Raw genomic sequence first — 12680 nt, 5'->3', positions numbered from 1 at the left:
AAACAGCCTGAAAATCTTGTAAGGGTATCACAGGGTAGGCTGCGCGAGAAATAATTGTGAAGAAAAAAAGTTCGATTCAATGTGCCGTTTCTGATTTAATTAGCACTGACGTTAGCGAATAAGGTCGGTGGACGCGCGAATTAAAGCACATGGACGCGAGAATTCAAGCACTTGGATGCTCTAATATGCGGTAATGCACACCAACAAATTTCAACATATACACTCCTGGAAATTGAAATAATAACACCGTGAATTCATTGTCCCAGGAAGGGGAAACTTTATTGACACATTCCTGGGGTCAGATACATCACATGATCACACTGACAGAACCACAGGCACATAGACACAGGCAACAGAGCATGCACAATGTCGGCACTAGTACAGTGTATATCCACCTTTCGCAGCAATGCAGGCTGCTATTCTCCCATGGAGACTATCGTAGAGATGCTGGAGTAGTCCTGTGGAACGGCTTGCCATGCCATTTCCACCTGGCGCCTCAGTTGGACCAGCGTTCGTGCTGGGCGTGCAGACCGCGTGAGACGACGCTTCATCCAGTCCCAAACATGCTCAATGGGGGACAGATCCGGAGATCTTGCTGGCCAGGGTAGTTGACTTACACCTTCTAGAGCACGTTGGGTGGCACGGGATACATGTGGACGTGCATTGTCCTGTTGGAACAGCAAGTTCCCTTGCCGGTCTAGGAATGGTAGAACGATGAGTTCGATGACGGTTTGGATGTACCGTGCACTATTCAGTGTCCCCTCGACGATCACCAGTGGTGTACGGCCAGTGTAGAAGATCGCTCCCCACACCATGATGCCGGGTGTTGGCCCTGTGTGCCTCGGTCGTATGCAGTCCTGATTGTGGCGCTCACCTGCACGGTGCCAAACACGCATACGACCATCATTGGCACCAAGGCAGAAGCGACTCTCATCGCTGAAGACGACACGTCTCCATTCGTCCCTCCACTCACGCCTGTCGCGACACCACTGGAGGCGGGCTGCACGATGTTGGGGCTTGAGCGGAAGACGGCCTAACGGTGTGCGGGACCGTAGCCCAGCTTCATGGAGACGGTTGCGAATGGCCCTCCCCGATACCCCAGGAGCAACAGTGTCCCTAATTTGCTGGGAAGTGGCGGTGCGGTCCCCTACGGCACTGCGTAGGATCCTACGGTCTTGGCGTGCATCCGTGCGTCGCTGCGGTCCGGTCCCAGGTCGACGGGCACGTGTACCTTCCGCCGACCACTGGCGACAACATCGATGTACTGTGGAGACGTCACGCCCCACGTGTTGAGCAATTCGGCGGTACGTCCACCCGGCGTCCCGCATGCCCACTATACGCCCTCGCTCAAAGTCCGCCAACTGCACATACGGTTCACGTCCACGCTGTCGCGGCATGCTACCAGTGTTAAAGACTGCGATGGAACTCCGTATGCCACGGCAAACTGGCTGACACTGACGGCGGCGGTGCACAAATGCTGCGCAGCTAGCGTCATTTGACGGCCAACACCGCGGTTCCTGGTGTGTCCGCTGTGCCGTGCGTGTGATCATTGCTTGTACAGCCCTCTCGCAGTGTCCGGAGCAAGTATGGTGGGTCTGACACACCGGTGTCAATGTGTTCTTTTTTCCATTTCCAGGAGTGTATGTGGAACTATAAAAAAAACTTTAAAAAATAAAGTTACCGAAGTCATAAAATTGAAACTATGAAACAGTAGCAGTGCCTGTGCTAGTTTTTGGCAGAGAATCCGGGATTGAGAGAGAAACAAATAGAAATTCAGCAGAAATGAGATTTTTAAGAATTGTCAAAGTGTGCTCAAGCATGGATCACATAATAAATGAAGTCATCCGGGCAGAATGCCTCCTCCATTTCCCGAACAGCCCATGAAGGCCTAACCGACCGGCCGCTGTGTCATCCTCAGTCCATAGGCATCACTGGATGCGTATATGGAGGGGCATATGGTCAGCACACCGCTCTCCCGGCCGTATGTCAGTTGCCGAGACCGGAGCCGCTACTTCTCAATCAAGTAGCTCCTCAGTTTCCCTCACAAGGGCTGAGTGCACCCCGCTTGCCAACAGCGCTCGGCAGACAGGATGGTCACCCATCCAACTGCTAACCCAGCCCGACAGCTCTTAACTTCGGTGATCTGACGGGAACCGGTGGTACCACTGTGGAAAGGCCGTTGGCACTCGAGGAAGAACTGGGAACTTATAATTTACATGAGAAGACTGAAGAATACAGATAAAAACGGAGACAAAGCCTCAAGCGTGCGGATGAAGACAGAATTCTAGTCGTTGCAAGCAAATATAAGCCCTCAGGGAGAAGAGATATAGGGAGGTGGAGAAAGAAACTGAGTTGACTATGTGAAATCGGAACAGGTCTAAGCCTTGAAATGCTGCAAAAGAAGAAGAAGAAGACTGCTGAATACACACTGATGATCCAAGAAACTTTTACAACTTCCAACCGCGAGAATGGATGCCTACTGGCGGCGTTTCGGGCATGTGATGTGGTAGGTAAAGTGTAGAAGCGGAGCTGAGACGATTGGGAAATCGTTCTAGAGGCGACACGGGGCGTAAACGGAGAACTCAACTGACATGGGCAACTTGATAGATTGCTATGGTGCAGCGCTTGGGATCGTGCATCGCAGAAACGGCAAAGCTGGTCGCCTGTTGGCTTGCAGCTGTCGTGATGATCTGTCGGTGAACCAAGAGTGAGCAACAAGATGTTGGACGTCAAACGCTCATCACAGAACGTGAAGGTGTGAAGCTACTCCGTACTGTAGACCAGGAGTGCCTGAGACCCTTTGGCAGATATGACGCCAGGAAACAGTACTGCTGCAGGCACAAGTGTTTCGAAGTACACCGTTGAGCGCACAGTTGTTGAACGAGGCAGTCCCTGTGAATTCCCATGTTGAGCCAACGGCATCGTCAGTTACGACTGCAATGGGCTCGGGATCATCAAGATGGGACCGTGGATCAATGAAAACGTGTCGCCCGGGAGGATGTCACAGGGTTCATGTTACACGAGGTCGATCGTCGTGTCGAAATACGCCGTCAGAAAGGCAAATGGGTTCTCGAAACATTAACCACGACACGGACGCAAGCCATTGGGGTCATTCACCTGGACTTCCGTGGGACTAGCGGTAGTAATCAAAGGCATCATGAAAGCTTCGGACTACGTATCTAATCCAATCCCAGTATTTATAACCATCCATTGTGGCGAGGCATTACAGCAACCTTATACGTGATTAATATTTCTAAAAAAGTCCTAGGTTGCACAGTGGTACTGGTTCAAAAAAAAAAGACCCGTTTTACACTGGTAGGGTATCGTCAGGTTAACTTGTGCGCTGTGCGTCATTGTTCATAGCAGTGTAGAATAAGACCACTCTCATAAACTGTAAACATGAGCCCGGAACAAAGTGTCGGGAACCATCCGCGCCTGCACAGTGTATAGACAGTTAAATACTATGCCCTGACCTGAACCCAATGGAGCACTTTGTGACAATTTGGAACGGCGACTTCGTTCCAGCCCCAGCGTCCATCATCCGGTAGTTTGGGCTCTTGAGGAAGAATGTGTTGCCATTGCGCCAAAGACATTCAGACACTTCACTGAAGGTGTCTCCAGGAGAGTTCAAGCAGTCATAAAGATGAAGAGTGGAGTAACCCTATGTTAATGTTCACTAATAGCCGGATATTTTTCATCTGATAGCTTTTTTAGAGTTATACTTTCTTTTGCAGTTTGTCATTTTACTTCATGAAAAATGATATTTATGTTTCATGCTTATTCATATATGTATCAGGTATAGCCAGTGAAACGCCGGGGCTAGCAGGATAGAGCGGATTAGGTTGTGGAAAGGGGCCAAAATGAGTTCCTGTCAGTTGCACTCAACATGAAAACTTTATTTATCAACACACAATATTGCAACAAGGATGCAAAACACTCAAAACTGTAATCGACCTCCTTTGATTAACTTTAGATCGGCTGAAGGCCACATTCAAAATCCAAGACACAAGGCTTAAGCAAAATTGAGATACAAGATTCTTCTGGAGCTTTCACCCAAGAATATTTTCTAAATCTTCAATCTAATCAGCTGAAGGCCTTAGCAATTTAATTTTAATGGAACTAGACTGCAGGTCGCATATTAAGCAATAAGACGAGTTTCAGTCAAAAGGCAGTAGGCCTTATCTTAAAACATTTCATGCAAATTGGGCTGTAGGCCCCATTCAAATGCATAACAGTCTTATGCCTTAAGGTCAAGAGAAGAAGATTAATTTATTAATTTAAGAAATATTAAAACTAGGTTGTAGGCCGCTCACCAATAAATAATTTAACGGCTTAAGCCCTAGAAAGAAGAGTTTCAGTTTTAAAGTGTAGAAGGCCGTGTCTTAAAACATTTCATATAAAATAAAGAATAACAATCTCATGCCTAAAGGACAAGATAAGGACATTAATTTAAGAGGTTTTAACCATGGACCTTGCCGTTGGTGGGGAGGCTTGCGTGCCTCAGCGATAGAGATGGCCGTACCGTAGGTGCAACCACAACGGAGGGGTATCTGTTGAGAGGCCAGACAAACGTGTGGTTCCTGAAGAGGGGCAGCAGCCTTTTCAGTAGTTGCAGGGGTAACAGTCTGGATGATTGACTGATCTGGCCTTGTAACATTAACCAAAACGGCTTTGCTGTGCTGGTACTGCGAACGGCTGAAAGCAAGGGGAAACTACAGCCGTAATTTTTCCCGAGGACATGCAGCTTTACTGTATGATTAAATGATGATGGCGTCCTCTTGGGTAAAATATTCCGGAGGTAAAATAGTCCCCCATTCGGATCTCCGGGCGGGGACTACTCAAGAGGACGTCGTTATCAGGAGAAAGAAAACTGGCGTTCTACGGATCGGAGCGTGGAATGTCAGATCCCTTAATCGGGCAGGTAGGTTAGAAAATTTAAAAAGGGAAATGGATAGGTTAAAGTTAGATATAGTGGGAATTAGTGAAGTTCGGTGGCAGGAGGAACAAGACTTTTGGTCAGGTGAATACAGGGTTATAAATACAAAATCAAATAGGGGTAATGCAGGAGTAGGTTTAATAATGAATAAAAAAATAGGAGTGCGGGTAAGCTACTACAAACACAATAGTGAACGCATTATTGTGGCCAAGATAGACACAAAGCCCATGCCTACTACAGTAGTACAAGTTTATATGCCAACTAGCTCTGCAGATGATGAAGAAATTGATGAAATGTATGACGAGATAAAAGAAATTATTCAGGTAGTGAAGGGAGACGAAAATTTAATAGTCATGGGTGACTGGAATTCGAGTGTAGGAAAAGGGAGAGAAGGAAACATAGTAGGTGAATATGGATTGGGGGGAAGAAATGAAAGAGGAAGCCGCCTTGTAGAATTTTGCACAGAGCATAACTTAATCATAGCTAACACTTGGTTCAAGAATCATAAAAGAAGGTTGTATACCTGGAAGAATCCTGGAGATACTAAAAGGTATCAGATAGATTATATAATGGTAAGACAGAGATTTAGGAACCAGGTTTTAAATTGTAAGACATTTCCAGGGGCAGATGTGGATTCTGACCACAATCTATTGGTTATGAACTGCAGATTGAAACTGAAGAAACTGCAAAAAGGTGCGAATTTAAGGAGATGGGACCTGGATAAACTGAAAGAACCAGAGGTTGTAGAGAGTTTCAGGGAGAGCATAAGGGAACAATTGACAGGAATGGGGGAAAGAAATACAGTAGAAGAAGAATGGGTCGCTCTGAGGGATGAAGTAGTGAAGGCAGCAGACGATCAAGTAGGTAAAAAGACGAGGGCTAGTAGAAATCCTTGGGTAACAGAAGAAATATTGAATTTAATTGATGAAAGGAGAAAATATAAAAATGCAGTAAATGAAGCAGGCAAAAAGGAATACAAACGTCTCAAAAATGAGATCGACAGGAAGTGCAAAATGGCTAAGCAGGGATGGCTAGAGGACAAATGTAAGGATGTAGAGGCTTGTCTCACTAGGGGTAAGATAGATACTGCCTACAGGAAAATTAAAGAGACCTTTGGAGAGAAGAGAACGACTTGTATGAATATCAAGAGCTCAGATGGAAGCCCAGTTCCAAGCAAAGAAGGGAAGGCAGAAAGGTGGAAGGAGTATATAGAGGGTTTATACAAGGGCGATGTACTTGAGGACAATATTATGGAAATGGAAGAGGATGTAGATGAAGACGAAATGGGAGATAAGATACTGCGTGAAGAGATTGACAGAGCACTGAACGACCTGAGTCGAAACAAGGCCCTGGGAATAGACAACATTCCATTTGAACTACTGATGGCCTTGGGAGAGCCAGTCATGACAAAACTCTACCATCTGGTGAGCAAGATGTATGAGCCAGGCGAAATACCCTCAGACTTCAAGAAGAATATAATAATTCCAATCCCAAAGAAAGCAGGTGTTGACAGATGTGAAAATTACCGAACTATCAGTTTAATAAGTCACAGCTGCAAAATACCAACGCGAATTCTGGTAGAAGCGGACCTCGGGGAAGATCAGTTTGGATTCCGTAGAAATGTTGGAACACGTGAGGCAATACTAACCTTACGACTTATCTTAGAAGAAAGATTAAGAAAAGACAAACCTACGTTTCTAGCATTTGTAGACTTAGAGAAAGCTTTTGACAATGTTAACTGGCATACTCTCTTTCAAATTCTGAAGGTGGCAGGGGTAAAATACAGGGAGCGAAAGGCTATTTACAACTTGTACAGAAACCAGATGGCAGTTATAAGAGTCGAGGGGCATGAAAGGGAAGCAGTGGTTGGGAAAGGAGTGAGACAGGGTTGTAGCCTGTCCCCGATGTTATTCAATCTGTATATTGAGCAAGCAGTAAAGGAAACAAAAGAAAAATTCGGAGTAGGTATTAAAATTCATGGAGAAGAAGTAAAAACTTTGAGGTTCACCGATGACATTGTAATTCTGTCAGAGACAGCAAAGGACTTGGAAGAGCAGTTGAATGGAATGGATAGTGTCTTGAAAGGAGGATATAAGATGAACATCAACAAAAGCAAAACATGGATAATGGAATGTAGTAAAATGAAATCGGGTGATGCTGAGGGAATTAGATTAGGAAATGAGACACTTTAAGTAGTAAAGGAATTTTGCTATTTAGGGAGTAAAATAACTGATGATGGTCGAAGTAGAGGGGATATAAAATGTAGACTGGCAATGGCAAGAAAATCGTTTCTGAAAAAGAGAAATTTGTTAACATCGAGTATAGATTTAAGTGTCAGGAAGTCGTTTCTGAAAATATTTGTATGGAGTGTAGCCATGTATGGAAGTGAAACATGGACGATAACTAGTTTGGACAAGAAGAGAATAGAAGCTTTCGAAATGTGGTGCTACAGAAGAATGCTGTAGATAAGGTGGGTAGATCACGTAACTAATGAGGAGGTATTGAATAGGATTGGGGAGAAGAGACGTTTGTGGCACAACTTGACTAGAAGATGGGATCGGTTGGTAGGACATGTTTTGAGGCATCAAGGGATCACAAATTTAGCATTGGGGGGCAGCGTGGGGGGTAAAAATCGTAGAGGGAGACCAAGAGATGAATACACTAAGCAGATTCAGTAGGATGTAGGTTGCAGTAGGTACTGGGAGATGAAGAAGCTTGCAGAGGATAGAGTAGCATGGAGAGCTGCATCAAACCAGTCTCAGGACTGAAGACCACAACAACAACAATACTCGGCTGAAGGCCACATTTTAACAAAATATGTTTAACGGCTTAAGGCCTAGAAAGAGTTTCAATCTAAAAGGCAAGAGGCCTTTTAGATTATGTGACAACAGTATCAAAGAAATGTTCCCTGCATGGTACATGGAATGAAATATCGATGCAGAAGCTTTAAACTTCCCTTCTTGATACTACGGTGTTATCACATTCAATGGGGGTGAAAATTAGGAATTACCAAACAGATCAGTATATTTTATTGAGAGGTGGCACGCCATTCTCTCACTTTAACAACACAGTCAGTCAGATTAATGTTCATATTTTAGGTCATGATCTCGGAGCTCCCCAGTACCACATTTGGTATGTAGAGGGACTTCGGACCGTGCCAGTTCCTTCCTCCGACTTGGGGTCGGAACAGGAGAGAGCTGGTTCACAAAGCATTTTACCTGGGCCAGGCGACAGAACGTAGCGAAGGTGGCCAGTTCGCAGAAAGTGGGTGGAGGAAGCTATGTAAGAGAGACCGCTGTAATCTGAGCTCTTATGTAAACAGTGGGTTGATCATAAAACTCCTAAGATTTTCATGTTAGAAGCTGGGACGACACAGATAGTATATTGGAGGCAAGACTAACTCCCCTGATTCAAGGAAGTCGCCAGGTTCTTTTAGCGAGTGACGAAAACCTGCACTTCATGGGAACGACTGTCTGGGAAGCATAACGGCCTTCTTTCAGAAACTGGAAATGGACAGCCTGGATGGATTAGATCTCTCCGTAAATGATGGACTGTGGTTCCGTCTAGGGAGACGCTCTTTGACGTTTCTTGCCGAAACCAGGCCATCCTTACCGTGAGAACGACGCCTGCCTAGCCTAACGTCTTTTTTCTAGACAGGAGAGATTTTGAGCGGCTGACTGGCTCCTCTCAGGACGTGCAAAGCAGAGGCTCGCTCCTCCAGTGTGGGAATCGTGGTGCTGAGTCAGGATTGGCTGCCAGGTCGACAGGACAGTCAAGAGGGGAGATTCAATGATTAGAGGACAGTTTGATTGGCTTGTACAACATCGAGGCGGTATTTTTGTTTGTTTTGCTAATTTGGCTCCCGTACCAAGCCTTCGTGGAAAGCGTTTGTGATTCTTTGCTTCCCCTGGCGGAGACCTTCAGGTAGCCGGCCGCTGTGGCAGAGCGGTTCTTAGCGCTTCAGTCCGGAACCGCGCTGCTGCTACTGTTGCAGGTTCAAATCGTGCCTCGGGCATGGCTGTGTGTGATGTCCTTAGGTTAGTTAGGTTTAAGTTGTGACTGATGACCTCAGATGTTAAGTTCCATAGGTGCTCAGAGCCACTTGAACCATTTGAAGAACTGCAGATCTTTTTCTAGCGGGTGAGACTTCTGGTCTGCAACTTGTAGGGGACTGACAGCCAGTGGCAGTTGTGGTGTCATTGCCAGACACCACACTTGCTAGGCGGTAGCTTTTAAATCGGCCGCGGTCCGTTAGTATACGTCGGACCCGCGTGTCGCCACTATCAGAGATTGCAGACCGAGCGCCGCCACACGGCAGGTCTAGAGAGACTTCCTAGCACTCGCCCCAGTTGTACAGCCGACTTTGCTAGCGATGGTTCACTGACAAAATACGCTCTCATTTGCCGAGACGATAGTTAGCATAGCCTTCAGCTACATCATTTGCTACGACCTAGCAAGGCGCCATTATCAACTGCTATTTATCTTGTGATGCATGTACCGTCAGACTGATGTTCACCAATTATGGATTAAAGTTAAGTATTCCAGCAGCTACGTACTTTTCTTGCTAGTATAACTCCTTTAACTATTCCAGACCTCACGGCAGCCTGCGTGAGCTTAAACGCGTGCCTTTCGGCTACCCGTCACTGTGGATTGGCTGTCTTGCCAGTCCACAACAGCAGTTTCCAACTGTACCGACATCTTGGATATATCATGTGTCAAAAGGGTGAACTTATTCGTCCTGAGTCAGCCATCTGAGGTTTGACACTTCCAGCATGCACTCTCATGCCTGTGAGTATTGACGGAGGCCTTAAACTGTTTGCCGATGATGCTGTAGTCTAGAGGGAAGTAGTATGACACGAAAATTGTCAACAAATCGATGATGATTTACAGAAAATAAATGAGTGGTGTAATGACTGGCAGTTATCTCTCAATATCAGTAAGTGTAACCTACTGCATATAGCAAGGTGAAAATCCCCATTAATGTGCGAGTACAAAATAAATGGCCAGTCTTTGGAAGCGGCAACGTCCGTCACGTATCTGGGCGTGACTATTCGAAATGATCTCAAATGGAATGATCAGATTACACAAGTAACGGCTAAGGCGAACTCTAGATTGCGGTTTATTGGTAGAATCCTGAAGCGAGGCAGTCCTTCAGCAAAGGAAATAGCTTACAATGCGTTAGTTCGTCCAGTCTTATTGTTCGTCTGTAAGGGACCCTTACCAGTTGGGTGTGATTCAAGAAATTGAGAAGGTCCAAAGGAGAGCGGCAATATGCCTGACTGGTACATTTAGCCATCACGAGAGCGTTAAAATCTCATAGAAAGTTTGAAGTGGGACACACTTGCAGATAGACGACGCGCTAAACAGAAGGGGCTGCTCACTAAATTCTGAAATCCAATCTTCACCGAGGATGTAGAGCATATATTATTACCACCAACTTTCAGATCGCGTAATGATCATCATTCAAAGATAAGGGAAAAAAGAGCTCGTACTGAGGCGTTCAGACAGTCGTTTTTCCCTCGTGCGATCCGCGAGTGGAACAGAAGGGAGGGAGGGGGGAATATGACTTTGGCGCGAATTGTGCCCTCCGCCACACACCGCTTGGTGGCTAGTGGAGTGTATATGTAGATGTAGATGTAGATGAGTCAAATTGATTTGGCCAGACCAGCGAATGGGTGCACCTCACACTGAAACCTGCCGTGGTTTCAAGGCTCTGATAGGAAACTTTCCCCTGTTGTGGTAATCAGAACGCACAGTCCGTGTATTCTGCAAGTCTTCGTGGACACGTCAGAACATTACAGCTGCCGCAACGCGCCGGTTCTCGCCCACAGCGTGCCGTTGTCTGCCGCTTTCTGAATCAAGGTAAAAGGGTAAAGTATTGCTACACCGGCATAGGGTTACTAACTGATATTCACAGCTACCTGTTCTCCGGTGAACATAGTTTGTGTTGTACTTGGTCGTAGTTGATTCCGTCTGAATAGAAATGGGGCTCACAGTGGCCTCATGTAAACAAAAATCAGACAGCGTTGTAACCGGAATTAAATCAGAGTAGGATTTCCATCCCAATGAACACTTTGCCAATCAAGCATCATTCCTTTTTATGATTTGTGTTTGTAGTTTTTTTGGTATGATTTATCAGTTTGTTGTAGTTATGAAAGGACGAATAAAAACTTTTCATTATCTTTGTATGCTTCAATACGCCAGAGTTCTCATTCATACTCCCTCAACTATTCACTTTTGTTTGTAGTACATGGGTGCACCAGCAATGCAAGGTTCAACCTTATGAAATTAGTTAATTTGATTACTAATTTGAGTTCTGAAAGTGACCTCAGACATAGGCAACACAAGTGCCATGAGAATATACCCTAATTTCATAAATAATAGATTAAGGATGTAGCTTGACATTTGAAGGTTATTGAGAAGATAATACTTTTCTTTATGTAAAGACAATAACACTTATCATCACTTGGAGATATATTTATCAATAAAGCAACGGCTTACAGAGTCTTATAACCCTGTATTCTGAGATTTTCCGATGACTTACCACGTATTCCTTCTCCAAATCGTCGGTGCCTTTCATATCCCTCAGTTAGTATGAATAAATCGTATCCATTTCCCAAGTATGAAGAGAAATATTAGCTGTATTGAGCTGACTGTTGAACTGAATCGATTTTCATAAATCACGGTGGCTTGTGAAGCTCAAAGACTGTACCACGATAAAAGCCTTGAAAATAACGAAAGTCCAGTCCCCATTTATTTCGCCAGCTTGGTGTATCACGATCGCTTTGAAGATAATCAGAGCTTACTCGATGACACATGCCCCTGTAGTATTACATAAGTTTTGGTCCTTGGTTTGATCTGGTATGGTGACTTCGTATGTAGCAACGCAGAATAATAGACATTGCGTAGGCCTCCTCTGTTCCTGGCCCCGGTTAGGCAACCGTAGACACTTCAACATGCGTTCTTACTTGCCGCTACATCATGTCATTATTTTCTTCTTTATATAAACGACCCGCTAATAGTTTTTATAAAGCTATGGTTACTATCACATTATGTCCATTAATTTAGTGTCTCCTGCAAGATCAATTTTAACTGCACAGAAAAAAATTCTTTGTGAAGTATCTGTCACGCAGTAATTTGCCAACCATTAAAGTCCTCTCAGCTTTGGCTTCAGTATAAATAAATGTTTCTCTAATGATGCTGGTGCGTATTGTTCATATCGTGGCGGTAGTTCTTAAACTTTCCATGAGGCCGACCTAACTGTCGCCAACTAAGTTTTTTTAATTTCAAATTCTTTTCCCTTTTTTACTTTCCACTGTTTACACTAATCCTCCTGCTTTTGTCTTAGTCCCGCCTTGTAACTCACCTCCTAGGTCCCTCTTTGCTTTGGGTTTGAACTGTAAGGTTATCTTTGGAATCCTTGCTTCATCCATTCGTCAAAGACGTTGTTTCCAGTTTTGTTTATGTTCTTCTCTTTTGTCATTTACTTAAATAATACTCCGTTATTATTTGATTTTTCATTAAAAAATACTGTTCAACCTCTGACTATTCGTAAAAAATTCAGCCGATTTAACATTGCTAGAATGCTTCCTGTACATAACACAAGTTGTACTACCATACAGTAGAAGGGGTACAGCCATTACATTTTTCTGCTTCTTCGTGTATTTTTAATGTTCTGCTTGTAGTGATACATACGCACTCTAACATCTATATGTTGTACTCTAACATCTATGTAATATATGTA

The 12680-nt window shown here is 44.7% G+C and overlaps 1 pseudogene; it reads right to left on the bottom strand.

Moving 5' to 3' along the window:
* Window positions 1-2066: 2066 nt before the first annotated feature.
* On the bottom strand, window positions 2067-2184 carry LOC124614257 (annotated as a pseudogene).
* Window positions 2185-12680: the final 10496 nt, after the last annotated feature.

Source organism: Schistocerca americana, chromosome 4 (genome assembly GCF_021461395.2).
Source record: "Schistocerca americana isolate TAMUIC-IGC-003095 chromosome 4, iqSchAmer2.1, whole genome shotgun sequence".
NCBI lineage: Eukaryota > Metazoa > Arthropoda > Insecta > Orthoptera > Acrididae > Schistocerca > Schistocerca americana.
Note: the sequence above shows the minus strand (reverse complement) of the source record. Positions and strands in the feature narration are given on the sequence as shown.